Source organism: Lonchura striata, chromosome 9 (assembly GCF_046129695.1).
Source record: "Lonchura striata isolate bLonStr1 chromosome 9, bLonStr1.mat, whole genome shotgun sequence".
Classification (NCBI taxonomy): domain Eukaryota; kingdom Metazoa; phylum Chordata; class Aves; order Passeriformes; family Estrildidae; genus Lonchura; species Lonchura striata.
The window spans coordinates 19,097,768-19,124,064 of NC_134611.1; the positions used below are offsets into that span (position 1 = coordinate 19,097,768).

At 38.0% G+C, this 26,297-nt stretch overlaps 1 long non-coding RNA gene across 1 annotated transcript in view; it reads right to left on the reverse strand.

Moving 5' to 3' along the window:
* LOC110468626 (uncharacterized) overlaps positions 1 to 26,297 on the reverse strand; it is a 386,804-nt gene that overhangs the window by 150,236 nt on the left and 210,271 nt on the right. Inside the window, exon 2 of the long non-coding RNA XR_004148613.2 lies at positions 17,610 to 17,657. This is a non-coding gene — a long non-coding RNA (uncharacterized LOC110468626). The remainder of the gene's footprint in view (positions 1 to 17,609; positions 17,658 to 26,297) is intronic.

The window sequence follows — 26,297 nt, forward strand, 5'->3', positions numbered from 1 at the left end:
TTAACACTGGGAGGAAATTTAATTAAACAAAGAAACAGATTATTTCCATACATTTATTTCATTTGTCTTGTTCTACTTCATTCATTACCTGTCTTTTTTTCCATCTTGACTTCAAGCACTTTTAAGGATGCATCTTTACATTCTGCACCTTTCTCTTGTCCAAGGCAAGGGAAGGAATACGAGGATGAACTTGCCCTATGAGGTCACTCAGCAATTACTTTTTTGAAAACACTGCACTTTCTCCGATACTGTCAACACAAAACTGAAAGCTGAATGGGTTGGGTCAGAGAAGTTTTTTTGTCATCTTGGCAAATAATGACTTCTGTTGATAAAGGGTCCACAGCTAATTCTATGCACTGTGACACATGACAGCTCCTCATGCCCACCTGGCCAAAGAGTTGTACATGTACACTCTCAATTACACTAATGGATTTGGGAGAAAAGTAGTGTAGATGACACTTGCTTTACTAATTACACAATTTAATTTAGTTGTATGCTCTATAGAGCAATAGCAAATGCCCAGCTTGTAACTAGTAAGCACACTCCAAGAAAATGTTATAATTTTAACACTGAAATTTGCAGTTTCTTCCCTTGCTTGGTAGAAGAGGCTGGTGTAACCAGTCTGAGCAGAGGAAGTGAGGAAGCACTGTAGCTCCCAGCTATTCTCCTGGTCCCAAGACCACTGTGACAGTAGTCCCACTGGGTACAGGTGTGTATAGCAAGCCAGAAGCAGTTCCAACAAAGCCACATATCCTGAGCCCAGTGCTCTGCACCACTTGCACAACAGAGACCCAGAGAAGCACTCATTTATTGTTTTACTGCAGTCACAAGAAGAATCAGGCCTCACAGCACTTTTATAAACTCAGACTTAGCAAGTTCACTGAAACCAACAAATCAAACTAAGAAAACTTCACTCTGTGGTATGAAGTATTTTGAAGAAAGTGTTAAAAGAAATGGACTTGCTTTCCTCCTTTTTTTCCTTTCTTTCCCACCAGACATCACTGTTTTTCTGAGAATCCATGTCATCATTCAGCTGTTTCTTCTGACAAAGCCAGAATCCAGAACAGAATCTTCATGAAAGAGAAACTAATAAATTAGAGCTCTTTGTGAAGAATTTGCCATTAGTTCTGTTTCTCCCTGCCTATTAAGATTCTTTATTTGCTTCACCCTGAGATTTCTGCTGACAAGTCTATTCATTTACTACTAGCCTAGATAAAATGCTAATAAACAAAATGTCAAAAAATGTATTCATATGACTTTCCCCTTTACGCTGGGCTTGTTTTTAAAGGGACCATAGAATACATTAACATCTGGTGAAATTAGGATGCTTGTTCCCCCTAAAGACTAAATTCTATTTCAGGCTTAAAAACAGCTTATGAAAGAGTTAGATGAAGTATCCTTATTTCCCTGTTCTGTTGGGCATGCACAGACAGCTCTGCCAGCCCACTAAATTCAGTCACTGCCCCATCTCCCATCAAAACCAAACAAGAATAGATATATATTATACAATGCTACACTTTCTACAGACTTTCTGTGGTGTCCCACAGATATTCTATAGAAGGATTATAACATTTCATTAAGTTCCACAGAAAGGCTGTCATTACTTCTACAGAATTGACAGAAGAACTCTCCAGAGCTTTATTTTGCTCCCGTATCAGTTTGTGTTTTGTTGATGCCTTACTCCCTCCCATTAGACTGGTGTAGAGCAATTATGTCCAAGTGTGTGCTCTTTGGCTGGGTACTCCCAAGGGAGTCCTCCCTTTAGCAGACTTGTGCCAGTGAAGTTCAAGTGTACAAATGGGCGGTGTCTCAAAGTCACCACTCCTAAACAAAGACACCTCAGAAAGTGCCACCATGAATTAAAGAGTCCATGAGTGAAAGCTACAAGTGGCTGACCACTGAGAATGGAGACAAGCTATCATTAGCTAGGTATAAAACACCCAGGTAGAGTGCCAAATGGAAAGCACTCCAGAGAAGACTCTTGTGTGTTTTCTCATTCATCTTGACCATTCAGAACTTCTAGAAGACTGTAATTTTCTTTGTGTAAAACTACTCGTTCAGCCTGTGTAAATAAACATGCAGTCGAGATGCAAGACAGGAAGCTGTGTTTAGTCACAGGTAAATATTCCTTCTCTCCTCACCTTTTAACCTGGAACAACAACAGCGTGGGGTTGGCATGACACATCTCTCCAGCCAAAACTATCCCTTATCCTAATGAGATTTGCTAAACATTTTCAGAATGAGATGGATGGGAAACACAGCTTCACCTGCTTTTATATGGGAGTAGAATTCTGCAGTGAGAATGACTGATATTTTAGTTTTAGAGTGTGTTTTGTGAACCATTCAGGTGAGAGAAAGAAAAAAAAAAAGCCCTGAACATTTCCATCTTGCTTGGACTCTAAATGAGACACCTACAATAGGAAACAAAAAGGTACCCTCAGGACACTCTCATGCATTTATTATAAAACAAAGATTAAAACAATTATATGAAAATTAAGGATAATATGGAATAATATGGACAATTTGTCTTCCTCTCAGTCAAACAGTAACACGGCCTAGTTCAACAAATAGCTTCACAGCTTGAGACACACTGCATGCAAAATGATAAAATGGCTCAGGCTGTGAGTACAGCCTGAATGGCTCAGCTCTGGTAGGTGTGTCTCAGAGGGATCTATGGAAGAGGTCAGATTTCATTATTAACCTTTGGCAGAAAAAAACTAGCAAGCTTTTTACACAATTCTTCACAACGACACAGATGAAAATACAGACACTGCCCTTATTCACCAGTTCAGAAACCTAAAGAACCAGCATGGTGAAACTAACAGAGCTTTTCTCCCCCATCACTTCCCACTCTTCTTCTCATTTCTACCTAAAAAGGGCAGCTCCTAAATGATTCTGCTCTTTAGAGAGCTTCAAAATCTGTTGTGATTTTCCTCTAGTTACCAGTGCCACACCTTTGCAAATCATTTTACTCCTAAAGGAAAGTATGTTAAACTCCTCTTTCTAAGAGAGAAATCCTTTTACAGAAGTAGGATTGGAAACTTTCTAGTCCTTAAGTACAGCTCTCTATTCTGTTGGCATCAAGAGACAGCCTATTATTATCATAATCCAGAACACTTCTCACTACATAAAAGTTAAACTTGGAAACAACTTCAAAAATACAAGTCCTGGTTTCAGCTCAGATAGGGTTCAGTTTCTTCTTAGTTGCTGGTACAGGGTAGTGATTTGAATTTAGTAAGAAAATAATGTTGATAACACAATCATGTTTTAGTTATTGCTAAACAGCGTTTACCCTAAATCAAGCATTTTACACTTTCCCATGCACTGCTAGCAAGCAAGTGTGCAAAAAACTTGATGAAAACACAGCCTGGATAGGTGACCTGAACTGGCAAGAAGGATATTCCACACCATAGAATGTCATGTCCAGTATAAAAAGTGGGAGCAGTTGGCCAGAAGTTGCTGAACACTGCTGGGGAACAGGCTGGACATCAGTTAGCAAGTGGTGAGCAGTTTTATTGTGCATCCATTTGTCCATCCATCCATCCATCTCTCCTTTCACTACACTTATTACTATCTTTCTTTCAGTTATTACACTATTCTTATCTCTACCCCAAGGATTACATGTTTTTGGTCCCAACAAGGTGGGAGGAGTGAGCAGTGAGTGGCTGCATGATACTAAGTTGCCAGATGTCATCAAACCATACAACATGTGATTCTTGGATTCTCTAGAAGTAGATGAGGCTACAGGGAAGAAGAAAGCAATAATATGGAAGTGACAAATTTAGGGCAGCCTTGATGCTCCAAGTGGACAACAACAGGGGTTGAGGTAGAGAAGAGCATGATCAGTAACTAGAAAAAAATTACCAAAACTCATATTACCCTCAAATTTGATAAATATTCACCTAACCTATTACTATCACTAGGTTTTCTTTTAGGAATGGTTTTCCACAGCTGGAGATAAAAACATTTATTTAATTTTCATACTTTTAGGAATGTAACTAGAATAAGCTTTCTGCTCTTAGACACAAGAGCTTAGAGAATCTGTGAATTGAGTTACAGCACCCTTTGAGGTACATTTAAACACAACGTTTTCATTACTGCCAAATACTACTTATCTCAAAGAAACTTATTGCTTAATTACACTTTTAAAATGTTGAAACAATAATTTTTTATGATTATAAATAAAATTTTAAAGTTTATCCAAACAATAGAGCAATTTGCCTTCAGAAAGGCAGCATAATATTTTTTTTTTTGTTTCAACAATACTATCATAAACAGTCGTCTTGAATACACTTGGAGTATGGTGATACTACCCAAATAAGACAGTAGCACAGTTTGTCCCTTAGTGAGTTTTAATGTGACCTACCCTATTAAAGAATCACAAAGTGCTTTTCCATCCATTTTTACAAATGTTTTGAATATAAGAATTCATCAGGATTTAGGGGATTAAAAAATCACTGTCCACAGAAAAAAAGATCTGCAGAAATTTTCATTAGTTCTTTTATGAGTTGGCAGCAAATACTCTAGCTGTGAACTTTTATGAAGCTATAAATATAAAGGACCTTCTGATACTGGTATGATGATAATTCTAAATTTCCTTTTTGCAGCTGCAGTTGATCCCTTGTATTTGGTATAAAAAAAAAAAGTTGTAATTTAACAGAGAAAGTTGGCTCAACTACTGTATTGCCTTTGAGCACTCTGAGTGGAAGTTCATGAATTAAACCCACATGGCAACACAACCTCCATCGCCACCTTTCCCTTAAGGTGGCTATAAAATGTCAGTAGAAAGCCAAGTTGTTTATTTTACTTAGGATTTGATTTTTTAAGTAAATGAGTTTCTAGTGGGTCATATCTTTGTAACCAGCTCCATTACATCACTAAATTTTTATTAAGATATGCAATAAATACTAATCAATCATTAAATGTTTAAATTCAATACTAAGGGTGAAAAATAAGAAAATGTAAGTAGGCAAACTCTTCCATAAAATACTAGGATGTTTGATCATGGGGAGATAAAAAACATTCTTTGCTACTGACAGCTTTTTACAAACCTTGATTTCCCAGGGGATTTATTTTTTAGGAATAAAATTTAAGAAGGGATTTTGTCTACATATTCGAGAATCTCAGTGGTGAAAAGTATTCCTGAGTTACTCTGAGAGATTTGTGCTGCTCTAGATTTGGTGGAATACTGTCACTATGTTTCACTTAACTGCCCAATAAACAAGGAAGACTCATTTTCCTCACAGTATCTTGGGAGAAGGACACAATCTGAGATAGAAAGGAACTCATTCTCTTGGCTTCTGCCAATACCAGAGAAGAAAAGAAGTCCAGAATAAAAAATCATTCAACAAGACAAACAGATATGTTGGCCTATAATTACTGCAGTAGTAGCACAATACTTACTTTTCCTTGCATGGTTTCCAAGGATTCTCAGGAGCTTGACCAGAACAGAAGTACAGTAACCAGGCTGCCCAGATATATACCAAAACTCACTGTGACATAAGTTGCATTTGTTTGTCTCTCTCCCAAGGCAAACCAAGTATCAGCTTAACTAGTGGAAAGTTATCAATCATGCAAAAGAACAAAGTCACAATTAGACACCCACTTTTAGTATCTGTAAATCTATGAACTGAGATGTCATATCATTATTCACTGACTCTGCTTGGGATTATGAACTAAGGTCAGCAAGGAAACTCTGCAGAGCACATACTTTACTGGACCAGACTAATGATGGCCTACGCTCTAAAACTGAAGAGTTTGGCTAGAGTCTTGCACTCAACATATAACATATTTCAGAGCTGAAATAGTTGCTGTCAGCACCTGTCATTCATGTTCACTGATGGGAAATATAGGGAATTCTATATGTCCTTTGCCTCCATATATAGTGCATTTTCCTATGATGCAACAGAGTAATGCAGTGTGTTTGCTGATATAGGTAGAAAGTAAACAATTATCAGTCCTATTTTTTCCAGTATTATTCTATAATCATCTGGAAAGTTCAGTCTTGCAATTTATATATATGTTTTGAAAGAAGCTGTAAGTAGCTGCAGTGATGAGAACAGAGGGTCTCTGTCCCTCTTTCTTTGGCTCTATTTTACAAAGCAGACCACAAAAATGAAACATTGGAGATTCTTATTTGATATCATTTTAATAACTGAGAAATGGATTTCAGCTCATGTACACAATTTTTCACAGAACCAAAGAATCATTTAAGTTGGAAAAGGCCTCTGAGCCTTTTCAAGTCCAAACACTGAGTGGTCACCCCCTTGGCAGCTAGACCATGGCACTACGCACCACGTCCATTCATTTCCTGAACACCCCCAGGGATGGTGATGGTACCACCTCCCTGGGCAGTCCATTCCAATGTTTAACAACCCTTTCCATTAAGAAATTCCTCCTGATGTCCAAACTGAACCTTCCCTGGCACAGCTTGAGGCCATTTCCTGCTGTCCCATCACTTGCTACCTAGGAGAAGAGGCCGACCCCCAGCTGGCCACACTCTCCTTTCAGGCACTTGTAGAGACTGTGAAGCTCCCCCTGAACCTCCTTTTCTCCCAGATGAGCTCCCCCAGGTGCTCCTCACAGAACCTGTGCTCCACACCCTTCCCCAGCTCCACTGTTCTTCTCTGGGCTCACTCCAGTCCCTCAATACCTTTCTTGTAGTCAAGGGCCCAGAACTGAAAATGGCACTCAAGGTAGGACCTTGCCAGTGATGAGCACAGGGGACAATCACTGCCCTGGTCCTTCTGGCCATATTATTCTTGATACCAGAATGCCATTTGCCTTCTTCAATTTCAAGTTTCATTTGGAAAAAATGCAGTTCTACAGTGCCTAAAAGCACATTATGACTGAACAATGGTTTATTAGGTGCTCCCAACAGATGAGAGTAATTAAAAATAGGGTCACATCTAAGGAAAGTAATCCAGGTGAACAGGGGCCTCCATTTGTCTCCTTTACATGGAGCTAGCCATGTAAAGTTCAAGAAGTGCACAGATATAACTTAGAAACCTAATTAGGCCATTAGAAGTAAACTCTATTAAAAACCACCCGTAAGCTTTAACGATAAACTGCAGCTATTTCAAATTTAACACTGCACTAGCAAGTAATACTGCCATTGAATAATTCAACATTCTGTAACATAAGGCAAGATGAGAGGAATGAGAAAGCACAATTGCTATTTTTATTATGATGTGCCTTTTTGGGAGGTATAGTATAAACCTCATAGCACTGGCACTAATTATTTTGGCATGTTATTGGCAGTCACAATTAGACAAAATGCAAGAATTTCTAAGAGCAAAAAACAAGTTCTTGGCTAGATTTCTTCAGCCTGATAGACTTCAGACTTTTATTTATGGCTAAATTGAAGCTGGATGTCAAATCTGGGTCCCTTAGAACAAAATCTTAATAATTAACTGGCAAAACTGAACATGATCGTTTCTGACACACCTACACTGGTAATTATTGCTTTGAGGCCATTTACTAATGAAATTAATGTATTCATTGCCCTAACAAATTAGCATAACTCATACATAATGCCCCACATTTCAAGACCTTCCTAGAAAAACAACACTTAATACCGCAGAATGAAATGGCAAGGGCATTACACGGAGACAGAATTCACTGAATTACTACATGTTAAAACCACAATGGCTGAGTGTTAGTTATAAAGTAAAATGTAAACACAATGTGGGCATTGAAACCATTAATAGTGTAGTCAAGAGTATACAATCGATTATTATCTTTGCACTTCAAATAAGCACATATTACAATAGCAGCAACCATGGAATGTAATTAACTGGCTAGTTTTAGAGATATGAAGTATGAAAAGGAGGCAGTGCTGAAGCAATTTCTTCTTCCTTCTCAAATTCATAATAAATACAGTGTGGCTACTGTGCTTTTTCACTCATATTTCCATTCAGATTAATTCAGTGCCTGGAAATGGCTACAACAGCCATAGGGTCAAGCAACAGCAAAATGAAGAATTAAATGCTTTACCTTTGGAAATGACTAAAACATTAGCACCAACCTACTGGCATTTCTAATTGGTGAGATTCTCTCCTTTATTCCCTGAGTCTTCTATCTCTCCATGCAGAGCAGAGGTCAGGGAAGCAAACCACCATGTGGCTAGATGCAGTCCCAGCTTGATGGAGGGCAGGGTGGAAAGCACATCTGCTCTGCTGGCTCACCTGGCAGGCTGGGAGCACACTGAGGCCCTCCAGGCCACAGACCTAACATGCACTGCCACTACAGACCACTCGCATCCTGTGACCTGCGGAGTGCTGGTATGAGGCAGATTATATAGAAGGAACCACCACTTTTGAGTAGGAATAATCTCTACATATACTTCAAATGATAAACTTACTTTGAAGGAGGAGATGGGGGTAAAACCACAATGGGTTTGCAGAAAGTCATCTATACTCTGCATTGCTCAGAATTCAACCCTTGGCTCAGGTGGAAGGCCTGAGAGCTAAGGAAAATTTGAACCGTTCTTTCTTCCCGTAACTCAGGAGCCAGCCCTAATGACAGCTACAGCAAGGTTACTTTGCTTGTGTTCTCTACAACTGTCTAAAGATTATTGCCTTCTGAGAAGCACTGAATAGGAGCATATTCTTGGGCCATCCTTTTCTTCCCTCCAACACAGGCAGAAATGCAAAGAAACACAGAGACTCTTAGCAGATCCCCAATTGCATCAGTACCAATTGCTACAAAGGAAAGGAAAAAAAAGTCCAAGGGGAATATGGAAATATGATGGAATAATCACTTCAAGCAAGAAGTTTCCCTGGAACACCATTCATATGTGTTTGGCTCCTGTCCATATGCATAAAGTTTTACATCTTTATTAATGTTTTTATTCTAATCAATGTAATTTAGATTTTCTCACTATTCATATGAATGCCTGATCTTTTTCAACCCTCTTAAGTTCTCCGCTCCCATGATATCTTGTGCCAATGAGTTCTATATGCTAATTAAAAGTTGCATAAAATTTCCTTTGACCAGTTCTCCATCTCTTGCTTATTCATTAATTCTCTTTCCTCTCCCAAAAATTCCTCTCCATTTGAGACTTCCTTTTTTAGCAACTTTCCCCACTTTGAATTAAAAATCCAAGTCTCTCCTACAGTAGTCTTTGACTATATCTAGATTTCTTCTCTTTTAACTTTATATTTTTTCATTCTTTCTTTTTAATATAGAAAATAACCAGAACACAAGATAGTGTAAGAGATTATTCTAGTCAATTGAATTTGCTTTAGACACTGCAAACATCTCAAAAGCACATTTTAGAGGGTTTAAAGAGTCAAGCAGTAGATGCCCAGTGTTGAATCACAAAGGTTATTGGGCTCTCTCTCACACAGACATGAAACCTAATTATACTGTGGCTATTACTAAGTATAGATAGATACCTTCAGGCAATTAATGTATGACTGAGAGCTCTCCATTTGTGCCTGTCTGAAGACCTGATCTTCATCCTAAACTTGTGAAGTGTCAAGAAACTGCTTGTTTGAACTTCGGCCTGTTGACACAAATTGTCATTTTTTAAATGGGTAAAGGCTACCTCATTAATGGTTCTCACACCTGCACAGGCAGAGAACAATTTTCATATACACTACCCCTTTACACTCAGTTGGTCTTTATGTATTTCTGACTGTTATATAAAGTCACAGTAACAGAAAGCAACATTAGAGAGAACAAGAATCAGATCTTTAACATTTCATTGAGCAGGCAACAAGTAGCTTAAGGCTACCTTCTATTTTTTGTGAGTTTTCATCCAATTAAAAAAAAAACTCCACACCAAAAAAACTTACACAAACTTTAGATATTCCTAAAATATTTTAAACACTGCACAAGAACAACAGTTTCCAGACAAGTTATTGTATACTTTTTCATTGAGAAATAGAACCTAGCTGGACCACAGAAATCTACACTCCATCCTCATGGCTGGTCTGTTCTACGGCATTTATAGCCCTAGACTGAAATACTCCCCTATCTGATTTATTTTGTCCAGCTAATAATTATGTACTACAATATTGCATTAGTATCAACTGATTGAGTCACATTTATGTGGTGAAGGTCCATCCTCTTTCATCCCCAGGCACTTAGTTCACTAGCTTTTCACTTTAGGTCTCTCAATGGTGCATAGGTTTTATTTTTGGAAGCATGCCTACTTTTAGTTAATTTCTTTGTCTGACATGTTGTTACTTCTCTCAAATATACCTCTGCAACCCTTCTTCCTCCAGGTCAGCTGTAATTTCTGTCCTATCATTTGCTACTGGATACAGAGTTACCTTTGTATTGCTGATATTCCCAACAGATGTCTTTGTCTGACCCAAGTGTTCCTCACCACCTGTTGCCTTGCTTCCAGGTTTGGTTATAAATAATCCTCCCCTTGCTGTTTTGACTATAAATAATCCCCTCTCCACCCTGTTGGGTTTTGGCGTCAGCTGGTTCCAATTTAGACAAGGTAGAGCTTCCCTTTCCTTTACAAAGTTAGCATTCCCTCTCTTCATTATGTTACCCACACAGAAATGCCATCACTGCACAAACTCACAAGTAGAGAAATGTATTGGTAGGTCCCTAAATCAAGTCTTTTGCCTGTTCATCTAAGTTTTCAGTCTAGCACTTCTTACATCTCAAAGTTACAGTACCAATATGTACAAGAGACACTGGGCTGTGTTATAGTCAAGCTGACCTCTGCTTGTCTTGCTTCCCACAGGAGGCCCAACATGTCTACCTTGTGGACAAGTCCTACCGAGCACCCTCAGCTACGTACCTTGTACATGTGAGTGTGATTGTGAACCTGGGCAGGTCACAGGGCTGTGGTTCTCACCAGTCTCCGTCTGTTATAGACCACAGAGCCTCTGTATGTGCCACAGTCAGTGTCTGGACATGAAGGCAGATGGGAGTCCTTCTTAGAAACGACCCTAATATAGTTTTCCAGAGACTCCCTGAAGCAGGATATGTTGAGGATGTCTAAACTATGTGGACAGGTATCCATGATTTTGTGAGTTCTTGTGATGGCAGGTTTCTCTCAGCATAGGTGCTTTGCAGTTTTACTCAGTGAGCTGCAATTAGATCCTGACAAGCACCTGTCTGAGGTATCCAGAAACTGTTCCCCTGAAGCTCATGTATCTGGTGCTAAAGGAAAGTGGTTTCTCTTCAGCACTTCTCATATAAGACCTGACATTTTAATACATATTTTGCACATTTCAGAAGCAAAGAAATGCATTAAACTCATCTCAGTAGTTTCCTTGTGAGCTGTACTGAGGAACATGGTACCTTGGTGTACCTTTACTGTTTTGCCTTTTTAAAAAAAGATAAAGGAATGCTTTAGTCAGACTAGGGTGGCCAGTGTAAAGTTAAGAGAGAGGCAGCCAGGATTTAAGAGACTGTCTACTGGCAGTTCCTATAGGAAGAAGGGAAAGAGGAAAACCAAACAAGAAACATCCCATTCCATCTAGCCCTGCCAAAAAAACCAAAACCAAAAACAAAACAAAAAAACCCACAACCAACAACAACAAAAAAGGCAAAACCTAAAACAAAACAAACAAACAAACAAAAATCCCACAACAACAATTACAAAGAAAAAAACCCAAACAAAACCCCCAATCAAAACAAAATACCAAAAAAGTCTCCCCCCCCCCAAAAAAAAAAAAACAAAAACAAACAAAAAACGCCTATGAGAAGGAGAAGTTAAATCCAATTGAAAGAAGCACATGATTTTTTTATAATGGACTGTCTTCCATAGTTTCATAGTTTCGGCACATCACCTCTTTAGGGAGTCTATTTCACATTCCTCTTCTCAGTAGGTAGCTATACCAAGTAATAAATGCTGCTTCTCAAGGTTTTGGCTGAAGAATGTCCTACAGAGGATGAGGCAGAAAACAGGCAGCACCAGAATTTGACTTGAGAAAATATTCTGTGTTTATGGCATCCTCGGAAAAAGCAATGACTGCAGCAGTAGTAGTAGGCCACCTGCAGCATGATAAGCAGTAATTAAAGAGAAAAGAAAATGCTGACTGATTTTCTCAAAGACATTACAGACTTGACTGGAGCCAGAAAAAAAGTGGTGGATTTGCTGGGGCGTCTTTCACACATCTTCAGTAAAAAAATTAGAGTAAAAGCAGAGATTAAGAAGTGTGGAAAAGAGCTAGTGAGAGAAAGCATAGTAAAATCTTAAGAAGATACAGATGTCGGTATGGATTTAATGGTATTATGCCATTTTACATGTAGGGAAGACCTGTATGTGTGCCATGTATTATCCAACCTAGACAGAGGCATGACGTGATGGGGTTAATGTGGAGACTGCCAAATGGGGTAGTGATGTCCCTCCATGCAACTGGAGGCACTAATGCAGCATAGCTGGAGTAACTGTGTGACCTTAAAGGCTGTAGGTACAAGCCGTGCCTGCAAAACCCGTGAGAACTTTTCCTGCTATGATTATAGACTTTACTAAGTTAGACTCTCACAGAGTTATATAACCCTATGTGGTAGTTAATGAAGTGCTGGATGTAAGAAAAATAACTGCAATGTTATTTTGCCCCTGGTATGCTTTGCCTTATAAGGAATAAACCTAGAGCTGATTCACTTGTGTTTTGTGATCTCTATCATGCTGCAAAAATAATACTTAGCAGTTTATAGCACTTCTCACTTATAAAAAGTGCTTTATAAACATTATGTAATTATTAATCTTCACAACAGTCCTGTGATACAGATATACAGGTCAATTTAATGTTCTCTTTTAATAAACTACTAGTACTTTAGCAAATTGAAAACTGTAGAGCACATTAAATTCACTTAAGAGAAACAAAAGTTAGTGAAGAAATCACAACCCTCCCTACAACATTCTAGGCAACAGCAAACTGCCAGTGGTCACCACCTCAGAGGTCCACAGAGAACATTCCATATAGAAAATATTTCAGTTATCTAGTTGAGACTCATTCTTTTTCTGGTGATAACATGAATAACATGAAAGCAGAGAGACTCTACCAAAACAACTGAAGTTCCTTGATCAAGACCACAACATACTAAATTCTACACAAGTAAAACACAGTACTCCTTACCCTACAATGTTGGAGATCTAGGTATAACACTGAGGGGTAGGAGATAGGGAATGGGAGGAAATCAGTACAGTTAAAAAGCAATCATCCCTGCTCACACTGCATCTGTCTACAGACACATGTACAGAGCCACTCTACACCAGTATGCTTCTTATCTCATTAATAGCCAGTAGCTCTCTCTGGTGATACATCTCAAACTTTAGTGTTTATGATCAAAGACAGACCAAGAGTTTGGCATTTGGTTAAACACTCGTGCAGCCAGTCCCATACTATATACTGTGAAGAAAATTAACTCTACCCCAGCTAAAACCAGTACATTTACATAATTGCAAACTGAGTTTTCCACAACATCACTGTTTTACACAATGCGTGGCATGGACTTGTCTGTGGGATAAATCAATGCAGGGCAGAAGGCTGCCGTCCAAGGATGAGATGGGCTGCCCCATGCATTGCTGACATTCAGAGTTATGTAATGAGTGAGAAAGGTAGGGGGAAAAAAAGAAAAAGAGACAATTTCCTACTTCAGGTAGTTATAAAGTTTCCTCAAATAGTTTGGAGTCTACATCTGTTTTTTTAATATTACATTCTATGAGATATAGGACAAGTTTCCTAAAGCCAAGCTTTTCACTCAAGGTCATCTATTAAGTGTATGTTCCTCATATGCTCCATACCAAGCTTGAAACCTGGGGTCTGCCTTGCTTAAAGTGCTGATCACTCATAAATGCAGCTGAAATTAAAGGGGGCTGTGCTTTCAGCTTACTACCCAATGTTACATGTTGTGAAAAAGATCGGAGCAGGATGTCTCAAACTGGACTGCCAAATTATTAGGTGCTTTCAACTTTGATTTACTCTGCCCCAGTCTCCATCTATCAAATGAGTACAATAATCCTTCCTCATTTCATGGGGGTGTTGTGAAAATAACTTCATTAATGGTTTTTGGAGCACTATAGTGTTGAGTGCTATGCAGAAACCTAGGAAGAAATTAATAGATCTGTCTCTGGAGCAAGTTCTAAAAAGCATGCAATAAAAAGGGCCTGAAGGCACACACTTAATTGAAGAAAAAAAAATAAAATATTGGGTTTTATTTACTTGAAGAAAATATTTGAACTGCTCAATGAGTGATTGCTGTACTTGCATTATCCAGCAGATTTCATCCTGATTTTAACTTAACTCTCAACTCATAATCTCAGTTTTTATTTGTAAATTACCATGTTTCTAAAAATTTGGATCTATTTAGCTCTCCACAAATACCATAGCATGGACTTCTACTAATAAGCCTGTGATTCAATAGCATCACTAGGAATATTTAGAGTCACTCTACAGATCTTACTTATTTAAGCTCATGAAATAAGGCAACAATAGCCTCTTTCTCAACAGGAACTAGTACTTCAAGGAAAGAAGATCACACTTTGGCAATAGATTTTGATGGTATACTGAAATAGCAAAAGAAAGGTGAAATTCAGGGGAGAAAAAGTGCTCAGAATTTTACACAGAACAATACATATTCATTTCCTTTCCAAAAAAACCCAAACCATTTTAACATAGTCTTTCCAAATGTTTTGCCCCAGGAGGAAGCCTGATGTGGAAGTTATCAACCCAAATATTTAAAGTTTGTGAATAAATTAATTTTAAAAATCCTGTTTACCATAATTTATAAGTGATAATTTTCAGTTAATCATAATGACAGTCAATATTTTCTGCCCTACTTAGAATACACATGCTCACACTATTTTCTGCACAGTGTTTTGCTTGCTGTGCAAGCATCTCTCCTTGCACATCTTCAGTACTGAAGGGGTTTTACTATTTATTATTTTTGTTATACACCCTCTATCTGTTTCCAGGGAAGAATATTCTTCTAGGGAAGAATATTATTCCTTAACTTCCCTTAAATAATATAGAGATGATTAATCACTGTGGCACCCAGGAAAGACATGTCAGGTAAAGTAAACATTCTGAAAAGAATGAACCCTTGAGCTATCCCTGCCAAATACTCTTACCTGGAACTGTCATAATGATTGTGGTGCAACCAAAGAAGGAGCCTTTGATGACTGAGGAGTTATCTCAATAAAACTGCTGCGTGATTAGAAAAAAGCCTACTGCCAGTTAGTCTAAAGCAGTGCCATTTAATAAAAATTATAAAACCAGGGCTGCTGGTCTTAACTATAATAGTGAGGCTATCAAATGCATTTCTAAAAATGTGAGTGAAAAAAAACTATAGTCTGCTTTACTTCCACTTGTTCAATTTGTTTAAAAAGTACAAATGCAGTGGCTGGGTTTTGGCTGAACATTAGGCTAGTATGGTTTATAAGGGGCTGGAGTTAAAACTAGAACTGCAGCTCCCCCAGCACCAACACAGAATAAAGGACATCCAGTGCCCTGCATCCCTTCTACATCCTGACTTTATAAAACAAGTGTGTGGAACAGTGTTTTATGTTTAAGATTCCCAGGGGTGAAAAAAAATCCTGAATATTATTATGTTACTTGCAATATGAAAGAGGATGCAACCTTTTTAGGTTTTAGGTGTGCTGAAACAATCTGGTTTAGGTGTGCTATGGCAGAAACCACTTGTTCTTTGAAATTTTTAAGAACAGTTCTTATTTGTATATCAAGCCCAGCTTCTTACATCTCCTTCCTACTCTAGTGCTGGCTACTCAATCTAAAAAGCAATCTCTCCAGATTTTAAAGTAATGTTTGCAGTGTCCTCTCAATACTTCCACTTTTTCTCCCTAGCTATCTTACTTTATGTGCTTCTCCTGTATTTTGATACCAAATCCAGTTGTCTGAGTAACAATTCTAATGCCCTGAAACTGTCATGCAACAGGTAAGGATCAAAAGAGGACCTTGTCTGAATTAATAGAAGTGTGAAGCCTAACAAATTAAATATACCGGCATGCAGCCTGTGACAGCATTTAGGAGGCCAACACCCCATCTTCCCCAGAGTCCCCATAGATCTGGGGGATTCACATTGTATACGCAGCCCATAGGCAAATTAGAGAGCACAGAGGCAGTTTCAGGGGCAGCAAATGCCCACAGATCTCCTAACTGACAAACAGCCTTCCATCCTGAACTTCTTCTGTCAAAACTGAACTACATCCTGTCACCAACAGATCACTGGTAGAGAACAAAAGAACTCAAAGCAAAATATGTGGGTTAGAAGAGAGCTCACTTTAACTGGCTACAAAACTAAATTTACAGCAGTTGAATTTACACAGAGCCCCCTCACAGCCTGTCCACAATACCACAGTACAATTAAATACAATACTTCAGAAAAGTAACTGATGTCCCAGTAGTAGTATTAAAATTCCTACTTTCTCAGGGCAAAGTAAAAATACACAAACCAACAAACAGAAAAGGGCCACTCAAAATAGGTAAATTCTTTTTCCTCCTTCCACAATTCCTTACAATAGTTCTTCATCCACAGCTCCTTGTTATCAGGCGGTTGATATTTTCCTTTTCCTGATGTAGTCTCATATACTTTGTGGTATAGACAGCAATGCTTTGTTTGGTCTTCACAGGCATCTGGAATATAGGCCTACAGAATGCAGCTGGGAGCTGCATATGCACAAATGCCTGTGCTGGAGCTGAAAAGGGCAAATGCACTTCAAAGGAGCGCCAGAGTGAGATATTGGTTGGACAAGAAGGATGCTGTGAGGAATGGTAAAAGATAATGGGAGCTGTGGTTTGAATGTGACACTTATGAGAGGATTAACACAAATAATTATGCCTAGTTAGCAACAGTGTCCTCCCAGGTGGTCTGTAACTAACCAATATTAATAAAAGCTCCTTGGAGCAGAGTCCAGTATGAATTTTCAGTAATTTACCCTGATATGAAAATATTTCTAATAGGATAATATGCTCCTGCCAAGAATCAGAATCAAGAGGAAAATATCTCAGGCCATATTTGTCATCAACTCACTTTTGTTGCCTCACATAAACTCAAACTTGTGATCAGATACTTCTTCACAGAACCACCTCTGAAGTACACAATCCAGTAATATACTTCAGAAATATAGCTTATATTACACAGTAAAGAGAAATGCAATCTCTTTACTTTTCAGCAATTTGTCTCATTATTCTCAAACTGGAGTAACAACCCCTTAAAATAATAGAATAAATCCACCCCTTTATTTGTTCTAAAGGTAGAGGAAGAAAACATTTTTCACACTCCTCTATGGCAGGAGATAGCTGACTGGAGATTGTAGGGGGATACATATCCACAGAAGAGAGAAGGGAATTCACACACAAAACTGTAGCTGAGGAAACAACAGCTTGAACTCCATCTGGTATGTGAGAATGACTTGCAGACCTGGAAGCTTGTGTTTCAATGAAGAGATTCAAGAAAGATAATAGATAAATAGAAAAATACCTCATTTCTAATACACTTTTATGTCTTGGAAGTGGTCTGTCAACATTAGAATGACTTACAGTTATGCTGTATTCTGCAAATCTGTATTTCTCATTTTTTTAGAGCACAACCTACATCATGCTTTCCTGATCTGCAATTTCATTTCAATAAATACTGTCAAAAAACTTCATATAATCAGTTGTGTCACTTACCTATGGTGTAAATATGCTTTGTGTCAGATTACCTCCTGTTCAAGAACTCTAGAAAAAAACCCACACAAAGCGGATAGTTAGTAATTAAACTTATGTAAATCATATCTTTTCCACCCAAGTACCCATAAAACCCTCTAGTATCATCCTCCTGGCAGGATTCAAGAATAGCAAGGACACATCTATAATGAAAAGTGAAAGGCTGAGCATCCTGAAATCTATTTCATATTTGATAATTGGCACCTTTCTTCCATTTAGAGATTTCATATTATGCAAATGCTTATATATTGTGAGTCAATGAAGTATAGAAAGATAAGCTTCAAGTACATTATGGACAATCAGCACAAACTAGAGCTCAGGATGCCTGGGTCTCCCGGAGCCTTTGGAAACAATCAAGGTTCATGGTGTTTAGCCATTGCCTCAAGGGAAATACACATAGTTTCAGTGAGATAATGCACACGAAGTGACATGAGTTTTTGTAGCAAAAGTATGACCTGCAAAGGCCTGTCCTTCATAAACCAGCTTTCCATAGTATGGTTATCAAATCCAGATTATACACTTTACAGACCCCTAATGCACCCACATTTCAGACCCTGAAATAGAAAACCTGATTCTTACACAAGAGTGTAAGAATTCGTTTATCAATCAAGTCCAAAGAAGGTTCAATAAAGGTCCAACTACGAAAGGCAGAACACTATTTCTTGAAAATTCTGAAGCCCTGGAAGACAGAGATGGTTCAGCAAAGGGCAACTTTAGCTGGTCTCAAACACAGTCTAAGGTAGAAGAGAGGGGGAGGGAGAGAGAGAAAGAGAGAGCCAATCTCTTCTAAAGAGGTGCACCAGTGACAGGATGGGAAATAAATAATCGACACTAAGAAGGATTACAATTAAATATTGTTAAAGCGGGAAAAAAATCATTAGGACAGTGAAAAACTAACATGTAGGGCAGAGATACTGTGCAATCCCTGCCACTGGAGAGGTTCAAAACTTAACAGGACCAGTGCTGAGGAACCTGATCCAAGCTGGCCTTGCTCTGACCTGAGAGACTTAATTGTTGCTGACTTGCCTGAGGGCTCATAGCCTTCACCTGACACCAGGGTGGAGAGGAGCAAGCCTCTCCCTGTGATCAGAAGAGACTGAAATCTCCTCTACCATCAAGCAAGTGCAAATTTTAAGCTGAAAGAACCTTGAACTTTTGTTTTGTGTATCAAAATTAATGGCGGTTCAAAGTATGTTAATGAATAATCAAATAATTGGTAACTTTTCTGCAGAGAAAGCCCAGACTTCCAGCAGGCAAACTGCCCCATCATAATGGCACCTTCCACCTGAAAACCACTATGAAACAAACAAGTCATGTGCTATTTCATAGATGTATTAAACTACTTCCTGTTGTGGCTTCCTTAAAACTCAGTAAAAAGTGAGATTTGGTACATAATAGAGACAAACACTCTCCTATGTCTATCTGATTTCCAAACAAAAGCCCACTGTGGAGAAGGAGGGAGGCAGTTTAAGTTCATAGTAAATATGGCTCTACTGTTGAAATTCTGGAAACATCACATCATCTCAAATTCATTAAATCAACTTTCAGTTCCTAAATGTTCATGACAGATTGCCATACAGGTGGCTTGGATTACCCATTCTTTGTAAGAAAGGGAAAGCTTAGCTAATATTTCCCCAGAAAATCTGAGGGCAGCCTTTGTGAAATACTTAGTGTTACTCAAGAAGGAAATGAACACAACTTTTGAAGAGGTGCAACACTGAGGCACACACTGTTGAAAAAGTGACTTGTCTGTAGTCTTACAGGCTGAAATAAGAGCCTGTTCACACTTCAACCTGTGGTATCAGAGGGCTAGGTCCCAGTAGGAATCCAGTCAGCATAATAATGCTGAAGAGAACATATTGTCTTATATAGGCTTTATATTTGCTTCCACAAACAGCTCCAGAGACTGTTAAACACAGAAATCAAACTGAAATGATCTGAATAGAGTGAACTTAATAGCAGATTGAAATTTGTACAAAAGTTTTGAATTCAAGATTATGGTGAATAAAACACTAGAGTGGATTGCAGGAGAGACAACACAGAAATGAAATTAAACTAAAGGTTTATGAAGCATCTCTCTTTCTCATTGTTCATTTCTTTTGCTACCTGACCTTCAAGTTGCGGAGTTTCAGAAACCAGCATTCCACATAATCCATGTTTAAAAATTACTCCTACAGACTATTCTCATTTTAAATAGGAGTTTGTGCTTTATTGATTTTTTTTTTGTTGTTGTTGTTTTTTTTTTTTTTAGCTGTGCCTTCTCTGAAGTGCCCACCAAAGTACCAGATGAACCATGCCAGTCTTGGTTTTCAGTACATCTCCTTTCTTCATCTTCCTTGAGTCTTATATAAATTTTCCTGGCTGGAACTGTAGGTAGCCTACATAATGGGATATATTTTTCCCATACATCTTAGAATCTTAAAATTTATAACATGAAATTCAAACCAACATAAATTAGTAATTCAATCCCTATATTCCAATTTAATGAACCAGAGGTTACATTACTTTATTGTTTTGTGCCAGTGGACCAATCATTTGGTTTACAGATGGAATGTAGTTCTTTGTTAATAAATAAATGCACAAAAATAAAGGTATCCTCAATGCAATTATGCTGATATCCCTCAGGAACCAGAATGCAATTATTTAAAATAGCATTTTCTTAGATTACTCTCAAGAAAATAAGGAAAGAAATATGAAATTTGTGTCCTTTTAACTTAAACTCATTTTAAGAGCATCAACAGTGATGCAGATAGTCCCCAGTGGCAACTGAGAAGCACTTAGCCAGAAAATTGTTATTGGATTACAGTTCTGGCTTCATAAAATGTGGCTAAGGATCATTTTAGACATCCATGGAATGACCCATTGTCATAACTGGTATGACAAACAAGTGACAAAGTTATTCTACTCAGCTATTTTGAGGATTTTCCTGATCACAACAGTAACTTGGGGCTGTATCAGCCTGCACAGTTTTGATTCAATTATAAAAATAACTCACAATAAGAATAATTGTAGCATAAATAATTGAATCTCTCTGGAGGAAAAGAAAAATCCCCACAAACATGTGCATATACTTTCAAGTGTTCCTGATGTATAAAGAATTGTGAAGTGATAAGGTGATCAGAAGTCAATTCCAATTGAGAATTATCTTTCAAACTAACTGGTCTTTATTAAAACAAACAAGATGAAAAGGGCACCAAAGGACACTGCATGATTGCTAACAATTCGCAAACTGAAACCTATTAGATACCATTAAGGTTCATACGATCTTTTTCATTTCATTTTACAGTCTTTTTCAAACAGATGATTTTCTGGATGAGAATCCTGCCTCCCATATTTTAATCTGCTGATACGCCCCCACCACTAATGTGACCATATAGCAGATGCACATGTGCATACTTAAATACAGTCAAACAAGAAATAAAACTCTTCACTTTCACATTTGAGGTCACCAGTGGCCACTGGCAACACAGTAAAAATCAGAACCTTAATCAAAAACCTAACATGGGATTTAATTTCCTCATGTTAGGTCTTTGTAATTTTTCTTCCCTGCCCGTTACACAGTATGTCTTTGTTCATGTAATATAATTACATAATTAACATCCTTAGCACCTATTTCATCCCTTGTTAATTTTGCTAAATATTAAAACAGACATGCTCAAGGAAATAAACTTGGTAAGTGAAGAAGCATAAACAATTTAAAAGGAAAGAAATAAATCTATTCCTATCCTGATAATTGGTATGTATAACTGAGCACTACTAAGTGCTTGTAATCCACATGATAGCCTTCTGACTAGAAGGTGCACATGCAAGAGCTGCTTTTGCTGGAATGACAGAGATCACCTTGAAGTGTGGGTACAAGAAAGTCTTGGTTTTTTCTGTAAGTAGTGTTGAGGCTTGTAGCACCAAAGGTAGGAGTGGCAGTGGATAAACCACACTGGTCTCATAACACCATTGGTTCTCAAATATTTTTTCTAAAAATCAAAAGGATTGGGGTGGGTGGGTGGAGAGAGGGAGATAAACTTGTCAGCTAAAAGCCCTTAAGATTTTTGTATTTTATCCCACAGTCCAAATTCACATTTAGCTCCCATTCCTCTATGACAATCATCGTAATTCAATTGAAGATATGAGTTTGAAGATTAGGAGCCAGCAAAGGGTTCCTCCTTCACACCTTTGCCATGAAAGAAGAGAGCAAGTAGCAGAAAGTGTTTAGTAATCAAAGAATTGGTAAATTTCCCAAAGTTTTAATTGATTCATCTTTGGCAAATAAATTGGCAATTTTATTTCTTCCTCCACACTGTCCAAAAAGTAATTCTGTCCATCCTTGTGAAAAAAGGAGAATTTCAGATGGGTCCCATTTAGTGGGGTGGCAGAGACCAGATCTTTGTTCATCCTAACATACAGATGTTCACGTACAAGACCAGATTTTAAAACTGTTACTTGCAAAAAAAATTAGTTTGTTTCCTGAATGATACCAACAGGTCATGGAGGGTGGTGTTATTAAATGAAATCAAGAGGATCACTAACTGTTGTTTGCATCACAGATATACTTTTAAACTTACTGCTTCCATAGAGGATACTGTCTCTCTATGCAGATGCATAATATCATTTGTTCCAGCAGCTTATAAACAGAACTCGAAAGTCCTTCTCATTAAGAGTTAGCATTGAACTTGTTTTGTGACATTCACTAGCTACTACAATCCTGAATTATACCAAGCTTTGTCCCCCAGTATACAGTGATGACCTGCTTATCCCTAGACTTCTGTTTAACTATCCAAAAGTGTTCAAGAAAGCGGAGAGTCCAGTTTGAGCCCTGCTGATGTCTCAGCAATTTCTCCTTCCAGCACATACTATTTCAACAGCCAGTGATCACAGGAGTTAAAGTGCACACAAGCAGCTGAATAAGATGCAATTCTTATTCTTATGATGAATATCAGGGTCAGAGGTGAGTGCCAGATAACACATAGCAGATGTGGAGGGAGTAGAAGGAATTCTGTTTACTTTGGGTGACCACCTACGTTTCAAGGGAGGTGCGGGGAAGCTAAAACTGCAAGATAAAGACTGTTTAAAGGATGGCATTGTACAATATTTTGCAGGACAAAAGTATACACTTGAGTATAAGCACAAACTATTGTTGAAATGTAAGACAGTGTGGCTCAAATTAACCACCTATGGAATGTGACTCTTCATTAAATAAATAAGAGAAATATTTTGAAAACATACCTCATACCATATTATTACTTCAGTTGATATTTAAAAGTTCAATTTCTCTTTGTGTTGCCTGTATTTCTTTTCATTTCAGATTTTTTTTCAAATATTAGAAGCAATGCAGCCTTACAAAGGGAAAATGGCGAAAGTCTGATCTCAGCCTGAGGGTAGTTCCAGGTAGCCACTGAGAAGACAGCAAAATGCAGATGACAGCACATTTACAATCTTTCATTATGGGACAAGAAAGTTAGTGCTAGCTGCTTGGGCTTAGATCATCAGTCCAGACTGTGCAGAAGGGACATGAAATTTCTCCAAACAGACAGGAGGTGATTCTCACAAAGATGATGCATGGAGCTGGAGATCTACAAAAATTCTTCAAGTTGGTTAAACTATAAGCAGCCATTTAGCTGCTCATCTTTTCACAGCCCATGGGGAGGGATGAGGAAGCTTTCAGCTCAGTACCATCAGCTGTTAACTTCCAAGCAGCAAGGAGGCAGCTACTGGGAGAGAGAGGTGAGAATACTGATCACTTCAGTTATACCAATGAGTTTACAGTACAGTCAATGACCTTTTTTTCCCCTGCTCCCTCTTCCTCTCCCAAAGAAATAATGAAAATCATTAAGCATCTTGATGTTTTCCATATGGATGCTTCTACAAGTTATAAGGTTGAAGTGGACCAGTTAGGAGAACTTAAAATCATCAGAAAATACTGGAAATTAGAAAGGGGGCAGGGAAAGTGGCATTTTTATAAAAGGAAAAAAAACACAAAACCAAAATCCCCCCAAAAAAACAAACCAAAAAACCAAAAACAAACACAAAAAAAAACCCCAAACCCGACCCTCAAACTAAATTTTCCAGGGTCAAATTACATTTTCCAACATTCTACTGGCATCCATTTCCTAGACTACTGCAAGCCTTTGTGAAGGTTGTCTCAATAAAGTCTCAGCAAACGAACGGATAGGTTTGGTTGAAAATCTTGCCTCAAATCATTATAATATTTTTAAATAGGCCTAATAGTTACATTCATATAATATGATCCAGTCAGTTCTCAAAATGGAATAAATGGGAATGTCATTGTAATTTTAAACTAGTACTTATAGAAAAACTAATAGACTAGTCATCAATAGAAGAACAGATCTCAGAAACCAGTTCAATCCAAGGCAGGAAAAACAAATTCAAGTAATTCCATCACACACATGTCCACCAGTTAGCCTGATAACTTTTTTAATTAGTTGTTACATTTATTTCTTTATAAGCTTTGGTCTGGGTGTTGAGAATTCAATCTGTTTTTTTACAAATTAAGTACACAGCAGGGAGGTAAGTTTGGCAAATGGCCTCTGAACTACTCTGAACTCTGAAGACACAGTAGTACAACATTTTAAAGGATATACATGGCCTCATTTAGAAGATGGATTGAAGTGGAATATGGAGAGCAATTTAAGTAAAAAATCCAATAGTTTTCAGTTTTAAGCCTTCTATGCAATGTACATCTCTTTTCAGGTAACATCAAAGATAATTCTAAAAGATCCCAAGTCTTTAAAGCTGAAATGTATTTGCAGCATGAAGCAGTAATTCTTTTTCAAAATCAAAACAATCTGCAGAAAGAATTCTGATATTGCTAAAGTTTGGCTGAAACAAATGAGCAAAATGATAATTATTTCTTAGAAGGTGTAAGGGAATATACCCCTTCACGTTAACTTTTGGTCTACTGCCACACTTCCACTTTGGCGACCAAAGGAATGATGTGGGGACCATATAAAGTCATGAGGGTTAAAGTAAATATTCTTTATCTTTGACAGATGGCTAATTCATGGTCATTATTACTAAATTAAATTGCTCAATAATTTAGATATGATGAACATGTGTGTTGGAATATATGCCCGTGCACTTTTCTGGGAATCCCAAAATGCAATACTTCTTCCATGCTTTCACCATACATCCTTGAGTGTGACAGTTTGAAACAAATGTAAGCTTTCTGAGCACTTCAACTCCCTCCTGTCACCCTTGCTACATTAGAGGGGGATTCTAGAGAGTTACTGTGTCTCCAGACCCAGAATGGATGAATGGCCTTGGCTAAAACAATGTGTAATGTAAGTCTAGTATTTTTTTTTTAGGCCTAACTTTTCCAGCTCTGTGGTGCAAGTATTACCGCTTAAGCAATCACAGGAAACTAACTTGCAGACAAGGTCACAGTTTGACTGGCAGTGAGTGCTAGTAGGTTTGCTTAAAGGTTGTCTGCAATGGCTTTAAAACAGACCCTATCTAACTTAACATTTATATAAATGGTGAGCTGTGCACCCACATCCACCACACAAATAAAGATCCCCAGTGAGGCCACTCTAAAAAACTGCCATTCTCTCTCCATTACCATCACCTATTACAAACCCAGTCCATTTTATGTGGTGACAGGCACAGACATATTTTGGCAAATGTTTCTTAAAAAATAACAATTAAAAAACGAATTCCTTTTACCTTCCTTGAGTTGATACAGGAAACTGAACTTCTCCCCTTCTCTGTTCCCACTGACATTTCTAAACTGGCTAGCACAAGAAAGCACCACAAAACACCTCCACAGTTCACTCACTGAAGTTGAAAGTCTTCCACTGACTTCAAAGGCATTTGGATCAGGCCCAAAGTCAGCATCCTAACATGTGAGCACAGACTACCAAGGCACAGCACTGGCTGGAATCTGTGCTATTTATATTGCTGAAGCAGTGCAGGACGCTTACAGAACTTCAGGTCTCCAAAAGCATGTGCTATTGTTTCATTGTTAGTTTGCAGAATATTTTGTGAAGTGCCACCAATTCCTGTGCTGATACAGGTTAATTTACAGGTTTCTTATCTGAACCACAAAATACAGGTATCACACACTGGCTTTGACATCCTATGTGGACAAGTTTTCTCTTCCCTCCCTGTCCAGAAATTTAATTGTATTCATGCCTCTCTGTAAAGCCCTGAGATGTCATATTTTTAGTTAGAATATGAACCTTCTAGAGCAGAAACCTTGCCTTTACTTGTTAGTAATTCACTTGGTACACTATTGGCATTACATAAAATCAAAGAATTTAAACAATAGTAAATAGGAAAAGCCTCTGTGCTATTTTTCCACCACAGCCATCAATCTTACTCAGAGTGCTTTGTGACAAAAAACTCTAGGCAAACATTTGCAAACTAAATCTTACCCTTAAGTTTGCAAAGCATCTCAGGCCAGAGAGGCAACTGAATCTAACCTTCAGTATACTCAGGGTAAGTGAATCCTTTAAACCAGTTCAGGTAAAATATTCACAGTGTCTCTTTCAAAGACCTGCATTAGCACCTGAATCAACATCATCTCATTTGTATGCCTTTCACACCATTTTAAACTACAGGTGCTTCAAACCATAGCCACAGTGGACCTAAGAGATGCTAAGATGTCTCAGCTAAAGCTAAGGAGAGTTAAAGAACAAG